This window comes from Varanus komodoensis, unplaced genomic scaffold (genome assembly GCF_004798865.1).
Source record: "Varanus komodoensis strain SLA01 unplaced genomic scaffold, ASM479886v1 scaffold19, whole genome shotgun sequence".
In the NCBI taxonomy this organism is placed as follows: domain Eukaryota; kingdom Metazoa; phylum Chordata; class Lepidosauria; order Squamata; family Varanidae; genus Varanus; species Varanus komodoensis.
This window is the reverse complement of record NW_025335550.1, coordinates 10,205,827-10,218,750: the sequence shown is the minus strand read 5'-3', so window position 1 is coordinate 10,218,750 and position 12,924 is coordinate 10,205,827. Positions and strand designations below refer to the sequence as shown.

The following is a 12,924-nucleotide window of genomic DNA, read 5'->3' as shown; positions in this document are numbered from 1 at the left end:
CATTTCTGCCCCTTCTAAACACGCTCCAACCATCAAAATCATGCCAGGACACCTCGTTTTTCTAACCCTAACCCTACCCTGGTGCACACCCCTAACCCTAATAGAGGGGTAAAATACCATTGAAAAGAAGACAATTTTGAAAAAGCCCTCCCTGAGTGGCTTTTTCTGCACTGCTCATCATTTCTGCCCCTTCTAAACACGTTCCAACCATCAAAATCATGCCAGGACACCTCGTTTTTCTAACCCTAACCCTACCCTGGTGCACACCCCTAACCCTAATAGAGGGGTAAAATACCATTGAAAAGAAGACAATTTTGAAAAAGCCCTGAGTTCCTTTTTCTGCACTGCTCATCATTTCTGCCCCTTCTAAACAGAAGCCTTTACTGCTGTTTGAAACGCACCTCCCTCTTCCTCTGCCAAGCAGCCAGAAAACGCCCAAGAGCAGCTTTCGAAAGCAGACACAGCGAATGAGAATTCACATGCTCCTCCGGAGCAGGGAAGGGTGTGTTTTTGGTCACATACGCGGAGCCCGTTGGGGTTGCCCCGTCCGCTCCAGGCTCAAAGGCTATTTTCCTCTCCCACGCTGCACCCCTGACCTGTCGGCGGCGATCTAAGCTTGGCTCGTCAGGCCCGGCCTGGCCTGGCCCCCCAGCCCTCGCAGCTGCCACTGCGTGTGTTCTCAGCCCCGTGACGTTGGCAGGTCTTCCGCTCCCTAATCCTGCAAGATGGATCGCTCTACAAATGCCTGGACATATGGCTGGGCCATGCTTCGGTACCCAGCTCGCAGCGTGTCTTGACAGCCCTCTTACGTGGGGCGTCTCCATGGTAAAGGCGACCCCTTCTATATTTAGCCAGGTGTGTTGCTCTGAATATTAATGATGCATCCAGCAATAAGATACAGCTACCTAGCAAGTTTTATATTTCTTTCGATGACCCCTAACACGCTGTGATTTCCTAGAAGCACAATGTTCAACCAAAGATGTCGCAAGGCTGCCCTCTTGTGGACATCGGAGGTGTCCGCACTGGCATGCATTTCTGTGTGTGAGCATCTGTCTACACTTGTGTATCTGTGCACTTTCTCACGCACAGAGAGCGATCGGCTCACAGATAAAACTAAGATTTATGCCAATTAGAATATTGCAAACACTTCTTTTCAAAAAAATCACAAATAGAACAGGAAAAAAAAATAACAGAAAGCCCTGTGCCAGGTCGCAGGCACTGCTGCAGAAATTCAGTACTCGCATCTTGGCTCTAAACATTAATCTAAGATTTAGTATAAGGCTTATGAGTTGAATTGGCATCCGGATATGATTGATGATGATATGATGTACGTTGAAATTGCAAGCGAGAGAGCATGGCAGGATCTTCAGAGCACCGAATGATAGATGGTAGCTGTTTATCCTTTCAAGATTTTAGCCTAAGTCTCTGTGCAACTATAAATGCTATTTAATAGCCAGGGTGATTTGCATAAGCTCCCTGTTCCAGTCCTGCTTCGGAAACAACAGAGCGGTGCTGAGAACGAAACTGGGCAGACTGCGAGGCTGAGGGTGCAGCCAGTGCCATCCAAGCAGCTTATCCCTGGTCCTGAACACAACCCAGAGTACGTTCAGTACCACAGAGAGTTCCTTAAAGCCACAGGGCCTTCTCCACTGTGGCTCCTCTCTAGCGGAACGGTGCTCTCACAGAGGGACGGGTACCCACAGAGTTTCCTTTTCAGGGAAGACATCGCTCTTCTTCCAGGGATGTTACGTTTTTATTATCATACTTGTTTTCTTGTGCAAGCTGCCAAGGAACTATTGTTACGGGACAGAATATGGACATGTACCTATCCATCCATCTAGTATTTGCCTCTGTTGGGAACCTGTGTCAAACATCAGAACAGTGCCCAGCATGACTTGAACTGGTGCTAGCAATTGTGAGCACCAAGCCAAGATGTTTTTATTCTGGCTTAGTGAATTGAAAAGATTTTAGAATGCGACTAAGTGTCTACTTCGAGCATTTGAATACCAAGGAAGGAGGCCCTTGGCTGAATGGGGCGTGAGTCTGTCCTGTATGATTTCATAATATTTGGATAGCAGAACAGCTGGCTTCTCCTGAGATGCAGCAGGGAGGGAGGGAGGTATTTCACCCCCCCCCCCCCGGCGCCTGATGCATGAAATTTTTCCTGCAGCTCCAGATTGAGGTCATTTCCCATTTGTTCAGATGAAAAATGCTTTGTTTTTCGCATTAGGTGCTGATGCGACACAGAGGCAGATTTCTTTCCCTCTCATGTGGGTATTGGGAAACGCATCTTATAAGGTGGCACTTGGAGAATTTAAGGAATCCTTCTACTCTAAAAATACTTTTTAAAAATCCTTGGCCTGATTTATTAGGGGCCCCTTTTTACTTGACCCAAATCTCGTAGGCGATTAAAATAATCGGCCAATTAATGAATTGCCTTGCATTGCTTTTACCTAACAAAATTTTAAATGTTAAAAAATAAATGAGCTAGATAGCATAACCCCATGCCTGTCAACTCGTAAATGCATTCAGTCAAGTTCAGCAGGGCCTGCTTTCAGGTGAATCGCTACAGGCCACTCTGTCGCTTACCTGGGAGTAAGTCCCACTGGTGTTCAGCAGGACTAACTTTTCAGCAGATAAGCAACAGGCTGCCTTATGGATGTTGCGTGGCGAGAGAGCGCTTCCTTGAACTGAAGGCATTTGCTTGCCCGCAAGCACGTAACAGGGCTCAATGTTTCCAATAAACGAAAAAGAAACAACAGTAATTCTGAAACTGGGTGCTTCTCCTGTAACCACAAATGAGAAGCAAATTTGCCCACATCTACTAAATATGTAGAAAATGTTCATCTTAAAATGAATCAACCATTTTCACTTTGTGAGCAAAACATATGATCTTCAGAAGGGAATTATTCTTTGTTTCAGAAGTTTGAAATTCCCGGCGAGATAAAACACCATCTTTTATTTTTAGCAGAGATGGAAGATAGGCTTTTCTTAAAGCACTGAGTACACACCCTTAATTACTGAGTGATCTGTGCAGGAACCCTGAACTAGTTTCTAATTGAGAAAATATTGCCTAGTCTCTTCTGGGCTTCCGTCTATCCATGAGGACTAGCAGCAAAAGAGATCTTTAAGAAACCATTCTGTTGTCACAACAGAAATGTGCTCTTGGACGTACACATACAGAAGTTCTTGATTTGCAGGGGTGGAGAGAAAATGCTTCTCTGGATCAAAACAGCATTGCAACACTTCTCTCTCTAAGCATGTTTACTTGGAAGTAAACTCCACAGGGTTCGACAGGGCTTGGTTCGAAGTATGCTCGCCTAGGATCGCAGCCTTGCCCACTTTAGTCTGCCAGGCACCCATCATGACACAAACCAGGGTGTGAACGGGTCTTTGCCGGGGAGCATGGAAGCATGTTTGCACAAGATTTCACCGGGAGCTCAACTCCTGACCAACAGGGGCACCTGGAGCTGGAATGAGTCCTCGAGCCCAGGGGAGCTTCCTCACCTGTCCTCCCTCGCTGGCTCGCCATGCGACCGCATTACGGCAGAGGAGTTTTGCTGGGCCGTTAGGTTGCAAGATGCTCGTCTCATCTGTTATTGATGACAATGGATCTTCTGGGGGGTCCATGAAGGCCTCTCTGGTGCACAGTCCTGCAACTGGGGCTGTGGCCGGACGCGTTAGTCACCCAGAGAGTGGCGCCGGATGGGGGCATGTCCAGGCTATGCATTACTCTTCATTCACAAGCTTGGCCTTGTGCATCCCTTCCAGGGGAAAGCTTCCCCGTGGCTTGCTCCGGCTTTGGAGGGCAAAGCGCCCTCGATGAACCCCCTCCTCCGTGGCTCCACGTTCGCCCCTCTGCCTTGCCCCCCATCTTCTTCAGCACTGCCTGTGGAGCAGCCGGGCGACGCGCGGATCGCATGGGAAGGATGCTTCAGGTGGGCGTGTGCTTTTCTTCACCTGGGAGGCACGACCATTAACATTCCCTCTGCCATTTCCCAGCTCTGCTTTACAAAACCCTCTGAGCATGCCGTTTTGCACGTAAAATTCTCTTCCATCCCACCTCTGCCAAGACTGGAGCGATCCCGTGCGATGCCGTTCTGTTGCCCCACTGCGTGCGCTGCTCGCCACGCGGAGGCCGTGCAAACCGCTCCTTTCTCACCTGTTGGCCATCGTCTGGCTGGGCGAGTGGCAGGGGAGCAAACCAGCAGCTGAGAGCGAGAAGCACGTGGGCCCTGGGGAGCCACTCGGCCGTGCCCGCCAAGACCCTGGGGTGGCCCCGCTGGATCATCCGTTCCTACACTACCTCCATCTTGTCCGGACCCAGCTTCAGCCTTTTGGAACCTCGTTCAGTCCCAAGCTGTGGCAAACACCAGCCGAGACTCGCCAGTGCCTTTCAGGGGCTAAATGATGGGAACAAGGGGAAGTGGAGGAGAGACCCCTGGGTATCATCCACACGCTACACCAGACCCCTGAAGGATGTGTGACCAGGCGGCCAGCCTGAATACAGGTCAAAACAATGTGAACGAAGAACACACCAGACTAGCAAACCCAAGATGTAGCTGGAAGGAGTCATCTTTTGCAGATGCACTTGCTCGGTTTAACATTAAACCAACGTTTTCATTTTTTAATCTGCTGTCCACCACCCGGTCTGCAGCAGCTGTGGAAAAGGTAGTCCCTGGTAGGCATATTTAGGAAAAGAACTGAAAATAACACCATCAGAATCATGCATTATTGTGTGGGAGAGGACATTCCTGAGTTGGGGAAAGCAGAGAAGGGCAGCTGCCGGGGTGAAGGGATTATCTGGCCAGGGCAGCTTATTTTATATTGTATTTTTGTATTTTTAATCTAATGCTTATATTTTAAATTTAAGATTATAATTATTTTAATTTATCGTTGTAAGCCACCCTGAGGCTTCGGCGAATGGGGCGGCATAAAAATGTTTTAATAAAAATTAATTAATTAATTAAAGCAACTCGTGTATGAGGAGTGAGCCAAGATGGGTTCAGCCATCCACCTACAGGGCCTGCCAGGGGGCAGTGGTCATGGGGAGCTGGCGTCCTAGGGAATGCGATTCTGGAGTCCGAGGAGCGGCTTCCAAGAGCTTGTTCAGCAGAGCTGGCAAAAGGTGCCTCTTTCAACTGAAAGGGCTCTTAGGACTGACCTGCTTTGTGGTCTTGGCCTTCCGCCTCGTAGCCTGCAAACGTTCAGCTTGTCAGCGTAAAGGCAGCTGGTCTCTGGCACTTTTTGGAAAGGGTCCACTGGGAGCGTCCCAGCTCGCCCCCGTGGAGCGGGGCCCCTGCATCCTGAAGCCGGGCTAAGGGGGTCTCCTCACGGGCTAGAGGGAGGAGAGGAGCATCCGCCACTGACAGGGAAGCGAGCGCAGACAGAAGCCGCTTCCCAAGAACCGGAACTCCGGGAGCTGCCGCCCGCCTTGGCCTGTGCATTGGAACGCGAGGCGTGCATAATGCAGGGAGCCAGCCCTGTGCTGGGAGCAGTCGGACCTACATTATTCATGTTTAATCTACTCTGAACACACACGGCTCTTTCCTGCAAAGAGCTAAGAGCTGCTTCCTCCGGCTCCTCTCAGGCGAGCCCCCGTCAAGGAAGCGTTCTGCGCGACCGTCGAGCCCTGCATTGCTCGAGGACCCCCACGACTCCTCCCAGGGATGTCTGTGTGTCACGTCCTGCCCGTGTGCGAAGAGGACGCATCGTTTCTGCAATGCTCCGTTTTTCATGCTCCTCGCACGCTCATTCTCCCGGGGGGGCCGAGGCTGAGGTGGCGCACAGGGCTTGCCTCTGCGTCCTCTCAGGCGTCTGGTGACCCCGCGGGGATGCGGGGGGGGGGGGGGACACTCTCATCTGTGCAAGAGTGCAGCTGGCGGGGATTCGAACTCGGGTCTCCTGGGTTCCCTTGCCTCCTGGGACATTGTAAAGGGTGGGATACAACGATTTTAAAGCAAGGAAGTGGGAAAGCAGGAAAGCAAGCAAACATGCTTCTGCCCCTCGTGGCAGGAACTCGCCTTGCCCGCTCACCATGCAACCCTTTCCTCCCTGCTCCAGCTGGACCCAGCCCGGCAGTCCCGCCATGCTGGAAAACGGAGATCTTCAAGACAAAGAGCAAAACTCGAGCACACACCGCCTTGAAACATCTAAAGGCCAGATCTCCCAGGACCAAAAAGTAAGGTACGGCAAACTGCAACCACAGCGGTATATGGTCCGGCAGGCAGAAATTCCACAGGTGCTGACATTGCCAAAAGCATCACCTGTGGGACTTCTGCCTGCTTTGGAAGGCACAACGGACCCTGCCAGGGAGGGCTGATCCTACCGGGCTGAGCAAGGGCTCCTGCAGGCCATTCGCCGCTTTGAACGGAGCAGCGGCAGCTGAGTTAATTGAATGTCATCCCAAAGAGCGAATGAATAATCCATGATGCTAAAGCGGCACCGGGGAGCCCTTCCCTTGCCCCCCGCGTCTTGCTGGGGAGGCGGCTTTCAAGAGACCCTGCAAAGCGCCGCTCCCTGAGGGGGCCGGCCCCGCTTGGCACAGTGTGAGGCCGCTCCCGGAGGAAAGCAGGCAGCGGGCGCCCAGCCTTCGGCTCTCGCGGAAGCAGCTGGCACGCCCTGGCACCGGCCCTGAGCGGCCGTAAGAGGCTAATGGCTGATGCAATATTCAGCACTTGTCCCGGTTACCCAGCAAGAGAGTTCAGCACATTGAAAGAGGCAGAGGGATCCGACTCTGCGAATGGCGTTGGCACCCAGTTCGGATGTGGTGGGAGGGGACCACTGAGCATCTCTCCGCGGCTGCCGGGTTCCTTTCGGCCACCCCGAAAGGGTCCCGCCAGGTTGGAAGCGTGGCACATTCAGGCCCCCACGGGGACCAGGCCACGTGTCCCGGCATGCGAATGAGTTTCTCTACCAGGAGAACTGTGCCACGGATCCACTTCTGTGGCTCAGCAGAAGACAATTTTGCCACGGACACACTTTGGGGTCTCCTGCGGTCCAGGGCAGTGGGGAGAAACTGGACATTTGCCTGTCCAAGCTGGGGGGAAGCAGGCGCCTTCCCTTATCACGCCACATTGGGCAGACGGTTGGCTCTTGCCCGGCGCCAGGGATGGGACAACGCTCCCCTGTGGTCACCAGGTGCCTTGGAGGAGTCGGGGCAACTTGTGTGCCCTCCAACCCCTCCGCCCTGCTGCCTGCCCCACACCACCTGCTGCCCGAGGCAGCCGGCTCATCCTGCCCAACGAGAGGGCTGGCCCCGAACTGGCCGCAGATCTCCCCGCGTCTCCTGATCTCCTTGAATGGGCGGCTGACCGTTCCCTTCTTCCCCCGGCCTCTTGGGTACACGTTCCTGGAACGAGCTAGCAGGCCGGGCTGCCTCTGCCAAGTTGGGTTTTAACTAGATGGAAAAATATATACATCGCATGCAACTCTGGCCATTCCTTCCAGATCTCTTATGTTTATTACCATCATAAAATTCCACTATCAGATTGCACGGCCTGAGTCAAAGTGGTGGGAACATGTGCCAAGTTTTAGGATGGAAGGAAGGAAGGACGGAAGGGTAGAATTTGGCCACTGTCAGACCTGATCCATTAGGGAAGATTCCTGATGGGTAGTTGATTTCTAGAAAGATGCACTCTTAGCTCAAGTTGCCTAGAAGCCCAGTCCCAAACTGACAAATAAGAGTGGACTAGCACACGGATAAGAGAAAGGTACTCTGCACATGTTCAGGGACTGCTTGGTTTACACTGAAGCGTAATCACGACATTTATCAACTTTCAAAACCCAAAGAAAAATGCTTAATTGTTGAAGCTTTCCCTCTTTTAAAGAGTCATTTTTACTGATAAATATCTAAGCCGATTACTTTCAGCTTGGCCCAGTTCTCGTCCTTGTACACAGGCACTTCCCAAAATCAACATTCCTTGTTCCAAGAGATGAGAACCAGCTTGAGAAAGCACCTCTCCCTCTCTCAGATTTGTTTTATGCCCAGTTTCAAGTCGTAAAGTCATTCATACGGAGGTTACATTTCATCTAAAAGTGTGGCTAGACTGCTGGAGTTAATTCTTTCTGGGAAACATTTGGGAATTATCAGGGCATCCTTTGAAAGGTTCAGCTGCACTATAAAGTGCTGGCTTATGCCAGGGTGTAAGACCTTTTTCAACCTGGGGGACAAACTGCGCTTTGGATAAGCTCATGGGCGAAAGCAGAAGTGGGCAGGGCCAACGGGAAGGAGAGCAGCCAAAACGCCAAAACGCTTTATCTTCCAGCTCTTCCCACCACGAGCTAAGCTTTAGGAGATCTTTCCCAATGGAGGGACAATGGCTATGCCAGGGAACAACAAACAGGCGGGTGGCCAGGGGAGAGGACTGCTCCTCTGGGAAGTCCTCCAGGGCCCTCCTGGTGGACCAGCCTTGAATGGGGATCTCGGAGTTCAGCATCGCAGGCCTTTGCTAAAGAAGATTTCTTACCTTTCAGGCAGGAGAGACTAAGGCCCATGTTTTCCTCCTTCTAACATGTCGGAGAAGTCAAAGATGCAATGTCCGTCGCTGCTCCTTTGCTGCTTAGATGCTGGAAAGTGAGAAAGCATTTTTTTTAGTTCGAACATGAATAGAAGCGGCCCAGCGTTGAAAACTGTTTGCCCAGCTGGGAAATGCATGTAAGGCGTGTTCCCTGCAGTGTTGCGATGGATACCACCTTTTATTTTATAAAATGGCAGCAAAACAGCCCGAAGCATGCAAAGGAAGACTCTAACATCCAACGGCTTGATCCTGCTTTTCAAAGCCACCCTCAAACCAGAAAGTTTTCAAGGAAAATACATAGGAACACCTCTTGCGCTCTAACGCTCCAACACTGAACGATCTGTCACATTGAGCCTGGTTCAGGCACATGCTGATTTTCGGCAGCCCTCAACGCACCCTGAAAACTACTCATCAAACCTTCCCGCATAAGTGAGGACAGATTCACAGATCTCCCTGACCCACACTGGCAATAACCCCCCCCTTTTTTTACAACCCCCCACTGAGAGCCCCACAACCCCTACAAACCATGGCTTGTCAGGATGGCTTAGTTGCTCATGAACAACCAGTCCATGAGACTGGTCTGAGTTCGCCTGAGAATGCTGGGTTGTCACCCATGACGGGCTTCGTGTTGTGTGAACCCAGGCAAAGCCTCTTTTTCGGACCACATTTTTACCTGATGTTACCGCCAATAGGAAGACCACGAGGCTAGCAGAAAAACCTTCCTCTGCCCCCCTTTTCACATGCAGAAAAGCAGCGCACATGGGAAGAGGTGCTCTGGATGCCACACCAAGGAGGCAGCCATCTCAGCTGGTAGCCACTGGCAGGCCTACCCAGTCAGATCTCTGTGAGGTTCGGTCTAGCGGACAATGTTCCTTCCCACCTCTGCTATCTTTATAGGACCGGACAGCGCGGAGAACATGTTGACAACAGCCTGTTAACTCAGTGACCCACGAGATGCAGACCTGCGTTTAATCTTCACGCCCTGATTGGTTGCTATGATGCCGCCGTTACACAGTGCGGCAGCCGGCTATAAAACGCTGGTTCTGTTCGATTTACGGCTTGACATTCTGCCCCCGCGAGGGGGTGGGAACCGACATGACGCGTCCCATTGCAGGTGCGGCTGGCAAGAATCACCTGAGTTCTCAGCTCGGAGGGGAGCGTGTGTTTTCCCTGATATTTCAGCTTCTCTGTGTTTGGTAGCTCAGTACACAAAAGCTGCCAAGGTGACTGCAGGGCACACGGCAGCGGGGGGAGCATCACCCCGGGGGCCAAAATCAGCTCTCCTGGGGCTAAACCTGCCCTTGCTGGGGTCCTGCGTTCGTCCTCTGGGGTTCCCACGCCCCCTGCCTCCTGCCTCCACCCCATTCTGCGTATCAGTCCACAGGTAGTTTCCCAGCTCTTGTGCCGGTTTCCTCCCCATCCTGAAGCCTTCCTTTCCAGCGTTTTGTCACTGGCAATAAGAGCTTGATGCTAAACTTGCTGGTACTTTTTGTAGAGTTTCTCCTGTGCTGAACTCAGTCCTTGGGCTGAAGGAGCTTTCCTAACTCTGGCAGAAAAAGTAGGTGAAATGCTCTCCTCTAGCAACTGAAACGGCTGTGGAAGCATGAAGCCCTGTGAGAATTGCAGAGGAATCCTGTGGAATTCAAAAAGTTACGTTCTCCTGCACCAGACTACAGCAATCCTCCAACACAGTCTCTAGCATGTTTTTCTGGCGGGAGTTTTGCGTGCTTCACGGCAGGCGGAAATTCAACAGATGGTGCTTCCTCCAGCTATCACCTTGCCACACAGAGAGTAGGGCATTTCAGACTGCCGTGCTCCTGTTTGGTGCACATGGACCTTTCAGTGACAACGACAAACGGTGACCACCAAATTGCGCATCTCGGCCTCCTGGGCCATTCACTGGTTGCTTCAGCGTAAGGCAATTCTACCTCTGTACAAAAGCAATCCTGACTCTGAGAGAGGTCATGACTTCCTTGTGCTTCTTGCGTCCTCTCTTAAAATTAGGTTGCAATCCTAGAAGAAGGCTGCAAGGCCACTTATCTTTATCTTATCTTTATAAGTGGCACCGGGAGCCCTTTTGCTTCAGGGGTGGAGTAGCAATGATGCCAATAAAAACATAAAATTAAATGTGGAACACATCCAGAAGTCACCGTACAAGTTGTGACATTGGCATTCTTTTACAGAGCTTACTTTTAAGCACCTTCGGAATCATAGACACTCGTATTCCGAGCCAGCCCCACCTTCTGAACAATATTTCAGGACAGCCCAGCAAAACTGAAAAGTGCTGTTTATCGATTTGCTTGATTTTAAATTGTTTGATTTTAAATTGTGTTTGCATGGATGTTTAATACTGTCTTTTTAAAAGTTTCCGTCTTGTGGAAGCCACCCAGAGAGCTTTGGCTATTGAGCTATATGGGCATGTGAAGAAAAAGATGAAGATGAGGAAGAATGCCTCGGTAGCGCAGCTTTCTTTTCCTACAGTGCCCAAAAAAGATGCGGATGGAAGGCGGGATTCAGTGCCCATTCGTTTTCCGCAGCAAACACTGGACGTCACACTGAGAAATCCCCACAAAATCTTTAGGTGAAAACTGTCGATCTTGTCTTGGAATTTCTTTTTGCAAAGGCTGACTGTGGACTACATTGTGGTTCCACACGAGCATCTCCTGTTTTCATTACGTTATTCAATGGATCAAAGGGCGTCAGCAGTGGAAAAGCCCTGCATTTCATTCCAAAATGAAACCTGATTCCACAGGTTCCAAGAAGGGAGAGATGCGTGAAGCTCTGTACCAAGGCAGTGTGTCCAGTCCTTGGTTATGGCCAGAACATCAGACCTATTCTATTCGGTCATTTCTGATCTTAACTCTTAACCATTTTTCTTAGCCAACGATTTCCAGAAATCCTCTTTTCCCCTGGATCCTTACATAATTTCTTAGGACAAGTTTCTCTTTTGTCCGAAGGCAAACTCAGTCTAGATATCAATATCAATGCCTTTTAGAGTCATTGAGAAAAAAGAGCACACACCATTCATCCTAAAGCTGCCAGGGTGGCAGAACATGGAAGAGAAAAGCATATTGGTCACGCCCTTACCTTTTAAAAACCGGTGCCCATTCCGTCCATTTACTGCCTGTGTAAGAAAGCCAACATTTTGACTTGGCAGAGTTTAAATCTGAAATCAATGAGGCTACATAAAACTACTGTGAAATGCAATATCCTCATTTTTAACCATTTAATTTTCTAAGTGGAAAGATCTACAAACATTAAAAAGAGTACAGAAAACTACAGGGGATATCTCCTAAAAGCAATTGTTCCCACAGGGAAAGTCTCTGCTCTGCAAGCCCATTGAAACAAACATGACGTAAATAAAATCCAGGGCTGGCCCTGCCTTGAGGCTGAGTGAGGCAGGCATCTCAGACATCAGATGCTGGGGGGGGGGGCAACCCCCCCCCCCCACCACTCTTCCTTGAATGCCCAGCCATGTCCTTCTCTTGGGGAACAGAGAGGACCTGGACCCCCAGAATGAGCCTGCTTTCTGAAGTGCAATGGCACACGTGAGCTCCGGAGAAAGATCTGACTACAAATTTTGATAGCTGCTTCACACGGAAAGGAAGGTGCAGGAGGAAGGCCGGCTGGGCATCAGGGGAGTGGTAGTCCAACACGCCTGCACAATGCCGAGTTGGGGAAGGCTGACCCCACAGCTCGTTTTCCAGGACCGCAAGTGGCACCGGGGGAAACTCTACGCCTGCAGCCATGATCAGCTGGGTGATGCCCCGGAGAGCCCCTGCCGAGCAGGGCTTTCCGACGAGCGCAGGGAAGCGCGGCTTGGGGAAGCGGCTCTCCCACCCGCTCGCAAAGGGCAGGAGGCGCCCGAGGCGCGCGGGGATGCGGAAAGTGCCGGAGGGAAGGCGGCCGCAGCCGGAGCGCTGCCCCACGTTGCGGAGGAGCTGCGGAGCAGGCGTGGCGGCGGCGGAAAGTTCTTGGGGCCGCTCCGGGAAATGCGGGGGACCCGCGGCCCGCCGGACTTTGGAGGCAGCGCCCGGCCCGGGCAGCGCCCAGCTTTGCGCCCAAGGGGGGCGAGGCGCAGAGCAAGCAGGGGCAGAACACGGGGCGAGGCGCCAGCTCCGCGCCCGAGCTCAGGGACGGCCTCTTCGGTGCCCCCCGGCTCCCCCGCTCCCCCCGGGATGCAAGCCACCCGGGCAGCGAGAGGGAGCGCGCGCCGCGAGGAGCCCAAGCGCCCCGGGGTCCCGGGGCTGCTCCGGCGAGCCGCGACTCACCCGCTGCGCGCCGGGCGTCCTCCTCTGGCGGGGCCCCTGCTCGCTGCGCCGCCGCCGCCGCCGCCGCCAGGCGCAGCCGGAGAGTGGGCGCCGCGCCGCGCCGCGGGGCCGGAGGCAGGGCCGGCGATTTGCAT

General features: G+C 52.1%; 1 long non-coding RNA gene across 1 annotated transcript in view; it reads right to left on the bottom strand.

Annotated features, from left to right (window-relative positions):
- LOC123022271 overlaps positions 1-11,762 on the bottom strand; it is a 12,896-nt gene extending 1,134 nt beyond the window's left edge. Inside the window, exons 1-2 of the long non-coding RNA XR_006414504.1 lie at positions 11,607-11,762; positions 8,469-8,568 (exon numbers count right to left, since the gene is read on the bottom strand). This is a non-coding gene — a long non-coding RNA (uncharacterized LOC123022271). The remainder of the gene's footprint in view (positions 1-8,468; positions 8,569-11,606) is intronic.
- Between the last annotated feature and the right edge of the window lie 1,162 nt (positions 11,763-12,924).